This window comes from Dromaius novaehollandiae, chromosome W (assembly GCF_036370855.1).
Source record: "Dromaius novaehollandiae isolate bDroNov1 chromosome W, bDroNov1.hap1, whole genome shotgun sequence".
Classification (NCBI taxonomy): domain Eukaryota; kingdom Metazoa; phylum Chordata; class Aves; order Casuariiformes; family Dromaiidae; genus Dromaius; species Dromaius novaehollandiae.
The window spans coordinates 68,234,080-68,246,206 of record NC_088130.1 but is presented as its reverse complement, the minus strand read 5'-3'; positions in this window follow the sequence as shown (position 1 = coordinate 68,246,206).

The window sequence follows — 12,127 nt, the reverse complement described above, 5'->3', positions numbered from 1 at the left end:
CTGGATTTAATATTATATCATGAAATGACAGGAGGAGCTGGTGATATGTGTCCCCTCTACATGTCATTTCCCACAAGGCCTAAAAAAAGATCATCATACTTTATTTTACGATCAACGGGTCATTCATCTATATCTGCTTTGAAGCCACAGTAGACTTTTTGCCAATCACTAATAGAAACTAAATAAACACAGCCAAACAGTGTCATCTATCTGTGTGGTGAGTAATTATGAGGGATTCCTCTTTAAATAGATGCTTAAGTAAATATAGAAATATCATTTTACAAATGCTGGCTCAAGAAGAGATGTTGGGGAATTACAAAGACGGGACACCTCGCTTCAATATGTATGTGTCTTAATACAAATATGACCCCCACACAGTTATCAAGTGCATAGGAAAGGAATTTGTTATTAGGCTTTTTATAGATGCATGTACGCTTTCTTCCATGCACCAGCACCCAACACACAGGTCTGAAATGTACTTTTCTATTTCCAAAGCATCATTCGTAAAAATGACCTTTTCACTGAATGTTCTTGTCCTAATGTGCAGCAGTATTTATTTCCCAGGAAACTGGAGAACTAGTTTATGTAACGCGTTAGGAGTTCGTGCAACGTGGTGCAGGGCGGTAATGCAGCTATACGTTCTCTCTATAAGCCATCGCGTTGTGTTTATTAATGACCCCATGGTGCTAAGCACAAGGCCCCGGGTGCTGAGGCTGCCGCGAGTCGTTTCGCTCTTCTCGCAGCAAAACGTCGCGTTCAGCTTCGCCTCCGCAGCGGCCAGGTCAGCCTGGGCTCCGCCGCCTGACGCGCTCTGATCCCCGGTGGGGACCTTGGTGGGGAGATCTCGATTAACCGGGGTGGAGGGAAGCCGAAATCGGAAAGGGGAAGCGATGGGGAAGCACCCAGAGCCAGATCCGGAGTCTCGAAAGCCTCCGCAGTTGTCTGCAGACCAGGCACGTGGCTGGTGGCTCCCGCTGCTGCCTGCCAGCGTGTAGCAGCACTGCTGCTCCCAGGCGAGCTCGGACCACAAACGGCGAAAAACGCATGCGTTTTGCACTGTTACTCCCATTGCACGGAAATAAGCCGGCAGGGAGGCCCGGGAGTCAGCGCTGCTGGGACACGTGGCCGTGCTGAGGGACATGGCAACGGGACGCGGGCTTTCGCAGGACGACGTCCCTCCTGCTCCAGCTCGGGAAGCGGTTCACGGCTCAGCGGGATTGCGTGGTGCAACGCCATACCATTGCTTGCTGTGTGTCCAGCAGTGGATATACACTTTTTTAGGGAAACGGCTGCTTGCTGAAGGCCTGAAGCAGCTCAGCAGGAGCCGCGGCACACAGGCTAGGTAGAGCCGGGCAGCAGCCCCGGCTCCCGCTGTGTCCCCGCAGGCCCACGGGAGCCAGCTGCTTCGCCGGGCAGGATTCGCCCTTGGGCTTCAGCCACCTGAAAGCGTGGTGTGTCACCAAGGTGCCTATTTACTTTGTGGGAGAGAGACTGGTACCTCCAGGGTGACTCATCCCGCACGGAGATAGGTGTCTAAGATACGGGCAGGAACTGCCCTCTGGAGCTATCTGCCTCCTCTCGTAGGCACCGAAAAAACCCATATGACCAGGTTAGACTAGAAATCTCGCTTTCTGAAGGCCAGCGTTAGGTAAGGTGACCGCCACCTCAGTGCCTTATCTTACAGATGGCCTGGGCCAGGTGAGCGCGGTGGTGACATCCATCGTCCCACTCCGTGTCAGAAGGTCCGGGAGTTAATTGCGTTTCTCCTATCTAGTCTGGAGATGGAGTGCCTGGGAAGATACTGGAACAGACATACACACTGCCCTCAGGGGTGCCTATAATGGCATGGGATCTCCATACGTTACAACATTCCTTTAAACCCATGTCATCTAATAAGACTTTCCTCTCTTTGTTTGCAGAGGGGAGGGAGATAGAAGGTGGCTTTTTTACACTATTTCCCATCTCCAAGCTGTTTCTCATTTTAGCTTTTGGATGCATACAAGCTGTAGAATATATTTTAGCTTTAAATAAAAATATATTCTGCTTTACAGTACCTTCCTCTTGAGAGTCCCTTTTGAGAGGGGAGTAACCATGTGTCTCTGGACTGCAAGCAGTACATCAGCCTCGGAGTAATAACGCAGTTAGGAACCTGTTATTAAGCCAGGTTACAGACTGCAAAACTGAGGCAGGGATTTGGCCTCATACAAAAGGGTATGACTTAGTCTCCTGGAAAGGGGATTAAACCAAGAACTTTACAGAAACTTCAGAATATATAAATATCTCTATGAAACCGATGGAATTTGATAAGGAATGACATACTCTCAGAGTTTTTTCTACTTAAGTTTTTTCTACTTAACTGCTCCCCCGCAATGAGCAAGGTAGCATTTTCTATTGAATTCGTGATACTTCTCCCCGATGTAAAGAACACTTCTGCCCTCATAGTGAAAACGCTTAAGTATGCTTAATGACATCCAAACAGCCCCATTAGCGTCAACAAGACTCCACCCGTGAGTGATGTCCGACACATGCTGCCGTCGGGGTTTCAGGGAGCCTGTGACTGAGCTGGAAACACAACCCAGGAGCGAGCCGTCGCGGACTCCGCTCCGTGCCCGTCTACACAACCGGCCAAGCAGCCAGCCTTGGGGGTGCATGGGTGGCTCTCACGAATCGGATACCTACCACACACCATCCACTTTGCTGCTTGCTCACATGAAGACTGTGATTGAGATGAAACTCAGTTTATTTAGAAATATAAAACATTAAGTGTGCCCAAGTGTCTGAGGCCACTTGGCAGTGGTCAAAAAAAGAACGGGGGAAAAAATGAAGCTGACCACGCAGACTATTACAGCAGCATCGACGGCAAACCGCTCTGCGGGGGCATTTTATGGCATTTTTCTTCCTTTAATCAGTATGTTGCAAAACAGCTTAGTGCATCCAAACTAATTGAGCCTTCAAATCAGTATCCCATTTGCTTCCCATGATGTCCTGCAAACCGGCACGCTTCAGCGTCCACTTCGGCCTGGGAAAGCAAGAAGAGCAGAGCTGACTCTGTGTGTGTGTGTGTGTGTGTGTGTGTGTGTGTGTGTGTGTGTGTGTGTGTGTGTGTGTGTGTGTGTGTAAGGGTGTGTGAGATGCATCTACCATCCCCATTTTTACAAAATCCTTGCAGTGACTCAAGGTACGACTCCAGCCAGGGAGGGAGACGATGCACTGAGCCCTTAGACTTGCCAGAGGTATCTGAACAACATGCCATGGTGATGTTTCTGTGTCGCCTAGCTCAAACCAAGAAACTGGGCTTTTGCTGTCCCTCCCTTTTCTCTCCATTCAGGTTCTGTATTGAATTTATGGATTCAGTTATTGGAATTGAATATGAAAAGCTGGCATTTGCAAGCATAAATGGCCAGCTGTGCATTTATCTGCCATGTGTATGTGTCAAATCTGTAATCAGGCTGTGTAACTGGTCCTATCAGTTAGGCACACGTTGGAATTTGCATCTTTTCGTACAGCTGTATGCTGCCAGGAGTTTGGAAAATGGAAGAGAAATGGTTCTGCAGGTTGCATTTCTCAAGGTGAGCATGTGCAGGGTTTGCTGAAAGCTGGAAACCTGCTTTTATGTGCTCAAGGTGAAAAAAGCCTCTTTGGCTATTTGCTTCAGAATATGATTAATGCTGCAGTCTAACAAAACTACCTCCCTAAGCAGGACCTTGCAAGGCACCAAGTGCTGCTGGGGAAGTTCAGGGAGCACTAACCTCCCATTGACTTTGTTTGGAGATGAGGTTATTCAGCTCCTGGAAAGAGGTGGTACATGCTTTGCAGAGCAGAGCCCGACCATCCTGGGAAACCTGAGCTGCAGACTTCCTAGCACATCACCATAAACAAAGAGAGTAATAGTAATAATAATAATACTTAGCACAATTGCGGTTGGGGTTGTGAATGGCAAGGTTCTTGCAGACCTCTGTTTATGGTGCCTGCGATACCACTCAGTCTGGCAGGAGGGCTGCAGCTCGGATTTCTTTAGGCCTTTAAGAGGTGGTAATTGTCTCACTTTTTCTTTAAACACAGTGTTAATTACATTTTTAAACAATGGCTATAAACTCTTCATTTAATTCTTTGTGAAGTGTTCTTCTGTGTCTCCCTATGGCTTGCGGAGGGGGCCGTGGGAGTGCTGGGAGGCTTTGGGGGGTCACAGCTAAACTCCATCTCTGGGGCTGTCAAATGAGAAAGTTCACTGTAATTTTGTTCATAACAGTTGATAGGCTTCAAGTTCAAAGTCGGGTCTGTCTTTGACTTTAGAGGCCGTGGTTAGTATATGATCCACTCTGGGGCACTTTCCCTCTCTGCTTCAAGCTGTTTCTCTTCTCTGTTCCATAGGTGGTGGTGGGTGGTTCAGCTTTGTGTCATTGAACGATGCTAGCAAATCCAAAAAAGGATAATTTATAAAAATGAAAAAAAAAAATTGTGCTTATAGTATCCTTTGGGGCCCAAAGTGCATTTGGATCTGAAATGATGTCTTTGAAAAACTAAGTATTAATACATTTAGGAAATGGTGGGCCATGCTCTGCAGTCTGTAGGAGATTCATCCCGCAGCTATTTCAGCCAGTACAGCAGCTCTTATGTTCTCACAGAATATGTAATTCTTCCTTTAAATAAGGAGAACAAGTCTGGGCCTTCTTTGGATAATCATTCCTATCAGATGGCATACCTTCCCTCAAGATGAAATAAATGTGCAGGTTTGGGTAATGTGCTTTTGAAAATCCAATCTTTAAATTAGACTTTACTATTAATGCTTTTTGGCTCAGTTTATGCAATTTGGATTGGGAAAGCAGGATAGCCAGTTCCCATCCAATCCTATATTTCTGGTTAACTTGAAACTCTCTTATTTCAGATTCAACTGGAATTTTTGATACTGGAGGTAGTCAGTGTGAGACGGTGTCTCAAGTTTCATTTCAGTGTCACTCTTTAGTTCTCAAACACCTTCTACCACTTGAGTATTTTGAAGAAAATCCCACTCCAAACAAGTTGTTTTCACTGGAACTAAGCCATGTGAAAGATTTTCATGAAAGCACTTCTGTGGGGTTTAATATCTGCAAGAAGTTATTAAAATCCCTACCCTACATTTAGACTGATTAGGATTTTTCAATTATCTGTTTTAATACACTGGCACTAGTAATTTCTAAATTATCAGGTATGAAGGGCTCTTCCTAGAGTCTCGACTACCCACCTGAGTAAAACAGGCCTGTGAGACTTCCCTGAATTCATACAGGTTTAAACTGGCTTCTGAACACCACCAAAACCTCATTTCAAACTTGTCATTGCCAGAGACTCCACCACAACCGTTGGTAATTGCTCTAACTGGATCCTTACCAGCAAGAAACGATGCTTCGTTTCTCACTTGGATAATCCTAGCAGAACTCCCGGCTGTTGGCACAGCCCGTATCTTTGATAGTGTCCAGCTACTTGTTGTTTAAAATGAGAATTGTATTTGATTTGAGGGCAAGACATCTAAAAACAACTTAACTGCAACGTTCTACACTCAAAATGTCAGCGGCTTACGAAGCGCTTGTATCTCAGAGGTCTGCTTCACTGAACTTTTTCTATGTCAAGCTATAGGCCAGTATGAGCATCACTGATCCCAAACAACCCTTCACAAACATGCAAATTTTCTTATTAGACCAGACTGGCCCCAGTCTTTGATGGGACAAAATTCCCATTGGCATTAGTGAGAATTTTCCCTAAGAAAAGACCGTGGAAAGCATGGGCTGGTATCCCACCACCGGTGGAGACTTATGGCTAATATTTGAGGAAGAGAAACCAGTGCATCTGGCTAGGCCACTGCAATAAATACAAAAAGACATATAAATGATGTTAAGGTTATGACCTACAGCATTAGAAAGGAAGGAACTCCAAAATTATATCCATACCTGCTAGCAATAGGAAATACAGAAGTTGGAGGTTTTCCTCTCGCTTTGGCTGATACTCTCCCATTCCCTTTCCAACTGTTTCTCCCTGCCAAAACGGTTTTGGTTGGTTTGCTGATTTCTAATGAGGGAATTAGAACTTGCACCCGCTTGTGAACTGATCTACGCAATAGTGGCACTTGACCATCCTCCTTCTGCCCAAGCTCCAGAAGATGATCCTGAAGAACAGCACGACCGTGCACTGCTGCTGCCATTTAAGGAGCTGAACTTCAGCATCTGACAAATCCCCCTAAAGCTCGATACTGACCTCATGTCAAAAATCAAGAGATTACGATAGAGTTATGACCGAATGCTATTTTTAAGTCACTGACACCCCAACCTTCACCAGTTCTTCTGTGCACAGGTGTTGCAGTGCAGTGTTTAATACCGTATTTTCCAGTGGATCAATCCATATTCTCTCCAGTCGTGGGATATCCTGCTCCGTTTGCTTGGATTGGTGTTCCGGGAGAAATCTGAGCAAAGCTACGCTGAGGACCGCAGGTAAATCAGCACCAGGACCACTGGCTGAACGCAGAAAGTAGCTGCCTTCTGTCATCTCTCCTCCGGACTCCAGAGGTCTCAGGTGACGGATTTACAGTGTGACCAGCCACTGCTCTTCACAGACACGCCATTACCTGGTCCAAAGCTTGTCAAATACTAGAGCTAACTAAAACGAAAACATTGTAGATCTTGCACTTGGCAAATGCAATTATTTGAAATATAAGAGGATTTTGATTTACAAATAAAATCCTGCAAGTGGGACACAGCTATGCTGTCCACATGTGCTTACCTTTAAAATGTTACAACAAACCTCCTTTGCCTTCTGTTTCCATATAGAAAAAAGTCCCTTTTTGAGAACTTGTACACCAAGACAAGTCTGAAAACATATATTCGCTAATGCTGAGGTCTGAAACACAGAAATCCAGGTACCCTATCATGCAAGAAAGAGTTACAGTCAAGACGATGCAATAAGAATAAATATTTCACATTAATATTGAACCTCCTGCTCTGCAAAGTCCTAAAGAGCTCCATGGAGCACACGAAGATCCCAAAGGCGTTCACCGCCGAGTTGGACTATCGGAGAAAGACGCCATACTCTTCCTCATCATGGTATGTTGTAAAAGGGATTTGTTGGCTTTCCTTTATCTGTAAAGTATTTTGCCTTCCTCCGATCCTCTTCTTTGCACGTGCCCGTCAGCCGACTGGTGCCTCCTTTAGCTCACCCAAACTGCTCCCTCCGCCGATAGCGCCGCGCCGCTCTTCCCGTGATCCTGCTTCCGCCGAAATCCCCAGCCACCGTGTCATCCCCCCTCAGACTGACTGACCTAAATCCTTCTCCTCTGACCTCCCTAAACCCCGCTGCCATAAATTCCCCCGACGACATTTGGGAGGAGATTGGCTTGACGTCCCAGGGCTGAACGCCGGCCCCGGCGGCTCTGCGGTGCTGCCGTCACGGGTTATTTGGGGTCTGGCTGTGTAACGTGGACAAAGACCACACGTGTCAAGACTGTGGACGTAATATGGATTAGCCGGCAAAGGTTGTCCCTGTACAGCTGTGGGAGAGCGACATCCGGGGACATCGGGAAGATAAGGAGATCCTCCTGCTGCCCCCCGTTGCTTCGTGGGGCGGCTTCCCAGCTGGTGCAAACGGGGTGGGATTCCCTGTCCATCGCCAGCACGCTAGTGGTTCCCCGCTACTATTTGCAAAGTGTTTTAGAGCAGAGGTGATAAAGCAAAGGTCGGAGTGGCAATGAACGTGTTGGTGCTGCTCCTCCCTTGCTTGCCCATGGCCACTCTTCCCTTCGCCGCTCTTCCCCTGGGCGGAGGCCTCGTTCGGTCTCCGCATCGTTTCTGTCCCTCATCGGGGTACAGCGTTACACCGGCACGAAGGCTCAAATGCTCAAAACAGCCAGTTCTCACACCGTTGGGCTAGAATTTGGGAGAGATTATGCTGCTATAATTTCCTTTTTATTGGCTAATGGTGTTCAGGTAAGGAGACTGCCTGGTGTTCAAGGCAGGGCCAAGACCCGTCTGGAGAAGGGAGGGCTTCTTCCTGCAAGAAGCCGGCTTACGAGGCCTCTCTCATTTTTCTCATTTTTCGGTAACCACCCGCAGTGAATTCCTTTCCAACAGACACAGCTTTGGAGGGGCTGGTAGCAACTGAAAGCATCAGCGCTGACATGATTGTATTACCGGAGAGGGAAAGCCGGGGCGGGTGAGGCCCACAGCTCCCTTTTATTTTACCTGCTGCGCCGGAGCCAGGAAGGTGGCTTGGAGGAGAGGTGGGGTCTGGCATCCGAACTTGCTATGTAAATGCGAACTGCTGGAGAGGAAGGAGTGTGCGGGTCACGCCAAAATGGCATCTTAACCTGCCGACTTGGTGTCTTGCTTGACCGCCCTGAAAATAATGCATAAAAATAGAAGTAGGGACGCAACCTCAGCTGCTACTAATCTGTGCAGAAGGATGGTAGAGGGCCCGAAATCTCCAGGCCTCCACCCTTTCTCCAGCCAGGTTCCTTCCTTCCAGCGGTCCGTGAATGTTTTTTCTCGACTGTCAGAAAGAGAGACATTTCCCCAAAAGAGCAAAGTGTGTTTGTTATTGACCCGGGCCTAGGAAGTGTATGAAGAGGGATCATCTCTGTTTGTTTGGGGCTGGTAATGATGTCAGGAAAAGGCTTTTCCCAAGCCCGGCTTTATCCTTTTGTGCAAGTGCCTTTGGTGCGTCTCACACCCTGGTGCTGTTAGCACAACAATTAGGTTAACAGTGCCTTGGCTCCAACTGTCTGTCAAAGGCTGAATTGCAATGCAAATTAAGCCGGGTTTATCGTTCACCTTTAGCTCTTCAAAGGCAGCTGGGTGAGGGAAAGGTCCCTAGAAGCCTCCGTGAGGATGGTGGCTGGGGTCTGGGCTCCTGAGACTTTGCAGGCGTTAGCTCCTGGACGTGTCTGCGTTTTGGGTGAGGGACATGATTCATTTGTGCAAACAGGTCGTATTTCTGCTCTTCAGGAGGCGCAGGGGAAGGCAGCGTAAATCACTGCTAGCTTACAGCCAAGGCCGGCATCATTTTGGCGATACCAAAGGCCTGCTGAAGGTGCATGGAGGTGCCTCAAAAGCGAGCTTCTCCTGGTAACATGCACATTTTTATCTGCTTTCATTACACTTATTTTTGCATTTTCCATACGGTCTGCTTGACTAAGCTTTACAGGATTAATCAAAAAGCAGCTCCTTATCAGTTATTTAATATTTAGCACTTCTGTAGTAAGTTTTCACCTGCAGAGATCAAGGCACTTTACAAAGAACCAGAGGTGCCAAAGCCCAGAGGTCCCTATGGAAGCTGGTGGGGAAGGACAGGCCCAAGGGCACAGAGACAACCTCTGGCAGGGACAAAAGATATCTTTAACTCCTGGACCTAATTCCTGCTCTCTGTCCCTTCACAGCATACGTCACATTATGCCTTCTGCGACTCTGTACCTGTGTATGTTAAATAAAATAATCACCATCAGCAAGTCATTGGCAAAGCAAGTGGAACTACAAAGGAAAAAAAAAGCCCTAAAAAATCAATGTAATTTATGACATTTATATAGTTTGGGAAACTTCTAAAATTAAAAAAGTGTAATGCACAAATTAGTGGCCACATCCAGTGTAACTGTCTTGCAACAGCAGGTAGAGGAATCGGAATGAACTCTTTTTTTTTTCATTATCAAGTCACCATATGCATCACAGTGGAAAAGGGTTTTGAAGGTCGGTGCGTTCCCATATGGAAATGAGGAAATCGGCCTCAATGAGCTGGGTCACGCTGGAGGCTTGTGAACACGATGTTAAATTAAGGATGCTATCAATTCTCCATTTCTCAAGCCTCTAGGGCTTCATTCCTTTACGTGGGAGTAAATCGTACCCCAAACCACCCAAAATATCCCCAAACTCGGGTGCTACCTGGCCTGTTACGCATGGACATCACCCTTCGTCACCTCAAGGTCGGGGCGCTGCCGTGTTGGGCACCACGCGGCCGCGTCCTCAGAAACCGCAGACTGAGATGGGCTGCTTAGCAGGCAGCTTACGCTTGTGCCCGTTAATTGATTTGCCAGCCAATTTGGGGGTGAAATTAGGAGTCATCGCCTTCTTCAGGCTCCTGTTTAATAACCAACCTTGCTAAATCCTTCTCTTAGGTGCCAGCACGTGACGCTCTTTCTCTTCCATGACTTTGTTATTATTCAGCACGAAGGGCAGGCGAGCAGATTTTATGCCTGGGCTGGTATAGTTTTATCAAGCTTTCCCCCAAAATCGATCCCTTTCTAACTAGTTTAGATCCAGACTGTGCAAACGATGGTTCCAGGCCCATCTCACGGGCCTTCTCCCGCGAGCGTTTGCAAGACCGGGCCCCACGCTGCGCGCACCGAAGGGAGCGGCGATCCCGAGAAGGCACCTTGCGCGCGCAGCGTGCGTGGCTCCGAACCGCGCCGGGGTAATAAGTTTTGTGTCCCCTGCGTTTTATGTCTGTTGTCTCGTTTAGTTCAGCGCAATCGTTTCGGAATTGGATTTATCAATCGGAATTGCTTAGAGCAGCCGTGATTTAAGAGTCTCGGGCTCTGCTTCCCGTGCGGTAACTGACTTCGCTGCGTGACCTCAAGCAACTCATCCCGCCGGCACTCATCACACGGGAAGGGAGCGACTCGTCCGGGTGAGGCCGCACGGGATTGGGACCCTGGGGGCCTCCGGCTGCCGCACGGGCCCCGGCACCACGGGGTCGAGCCGGGCTCCCCAGCTCGCCGGCAGCCCGCGGCAGGGCTGCGCCAGCCGCACAGCCTCTTGGTGGCTCAGTTTCCCCATCCTGGGCAGGTTCTCGCGGGCGGCGCGAAAATGGGGGAAGGCGGGTGCCAGAAATTGTTACCGCCAGTAGTACCGATAGCAGTAAGAGTAGTATTTAATTCCTGCCGCTCGTTTTGCGAGAATTGCGGTATACTTGCCCCCCATCGGAATACTTTCCCTTCCCCTGGCGACAGGTGCTGTGAAAGTGCAAAGTATTATTAGCGGCATTGCTTTTCCCGCCGTGCCCCCTTTTGATGCCCACAATCTCGGGTTTTATTTTTCTTTTCGGTTTGGCTCGGTTTTACTGTTCCACCGCGATATTTCCAGCGGGCGGCAGCGCCTCGGGCACAGCCAGGGTTTTGGGGGCCCCCGGGGGGGGGGGGGGCAGAGCCGGAGCACCCCCGGGTGCTGCGGCGCATCCCGGCAACCCGAGCCGCCGCTTGCGCAAGGCGCTTGGAGATAAATATATATATATAAATATATAATTCTCTCTCTTTTTTTTTTTTTTTTTTTTTCCTCTCCCGGAGCGACACGGTGTCTAGACGCCCACGTGACGGGGCCGGGGCCGGGCCGGGCCGGGCCGGGGCCGCGCCGCTGCGCACTGCGAGCCGCCGCGGGGGGAGCGGGAGGCGGGCGGCGGGCGCGGCCGAGCGCGCAGGCACCGCCGCTCCCGGCTCCGCGCCGCCGCGCCCGGCTCCGCGCCGCCGGGGCTGCCCGCCGCCGCCGGGGAAGACGGAGGCGCTGGTGCGGGGGGGCCGCCTCTGTGCAGCGAGCGGAGGGAAGGAGAGGAAAAAAAGGAAGAAGAGGAAAAAAAAAAAAAAGAAAGGAGGAGGAGGCGGCGGCGGCGGAGGAGGGGAAGGAAGGAAGGAAGGAGGAGAGAGGAGGGAAAAAAAAAAAAAAAAAAAAAAAGAAGCCCAGACGCCGCGGCAGCACGGAGAGGGTCGCCGGCGGCTGCCCCCGCGCCCATGTAAGCAGCGGCGCGGAGCGGCGCGGAGCAGCGCGGAGCGGGGGGCGGGCAGCGCCGCGCCGCCCGGCTCTGCGCGGCGGCGGCGGCGGCGGCCAGCGCGCTGCTCGGGAAGGAGGGACACGGCCCCAGCGGGGGTTTTTGGTTTTTTTTTTTCTTTTTTTCCTCTCTTTCCGCAGCGGCCGGATCAAGCCTCGGCGCGCGCGTGTGCGCGGATTAAAATCTTCGGGAAGAAGGAGGAAACCACCCAAAGCCCGCACCAGGACGACCGGCGCTCTAAAAAGGGATACAACACTCTGGATGCGCTCGCTCCGCTCTTTTGCGACAGATGCTTAAAGCGATTCCGACGTCCAAAGCTTAGGGTTGGTGGGTTTTGTGTGTTTTTTTTTTAATAGGCATC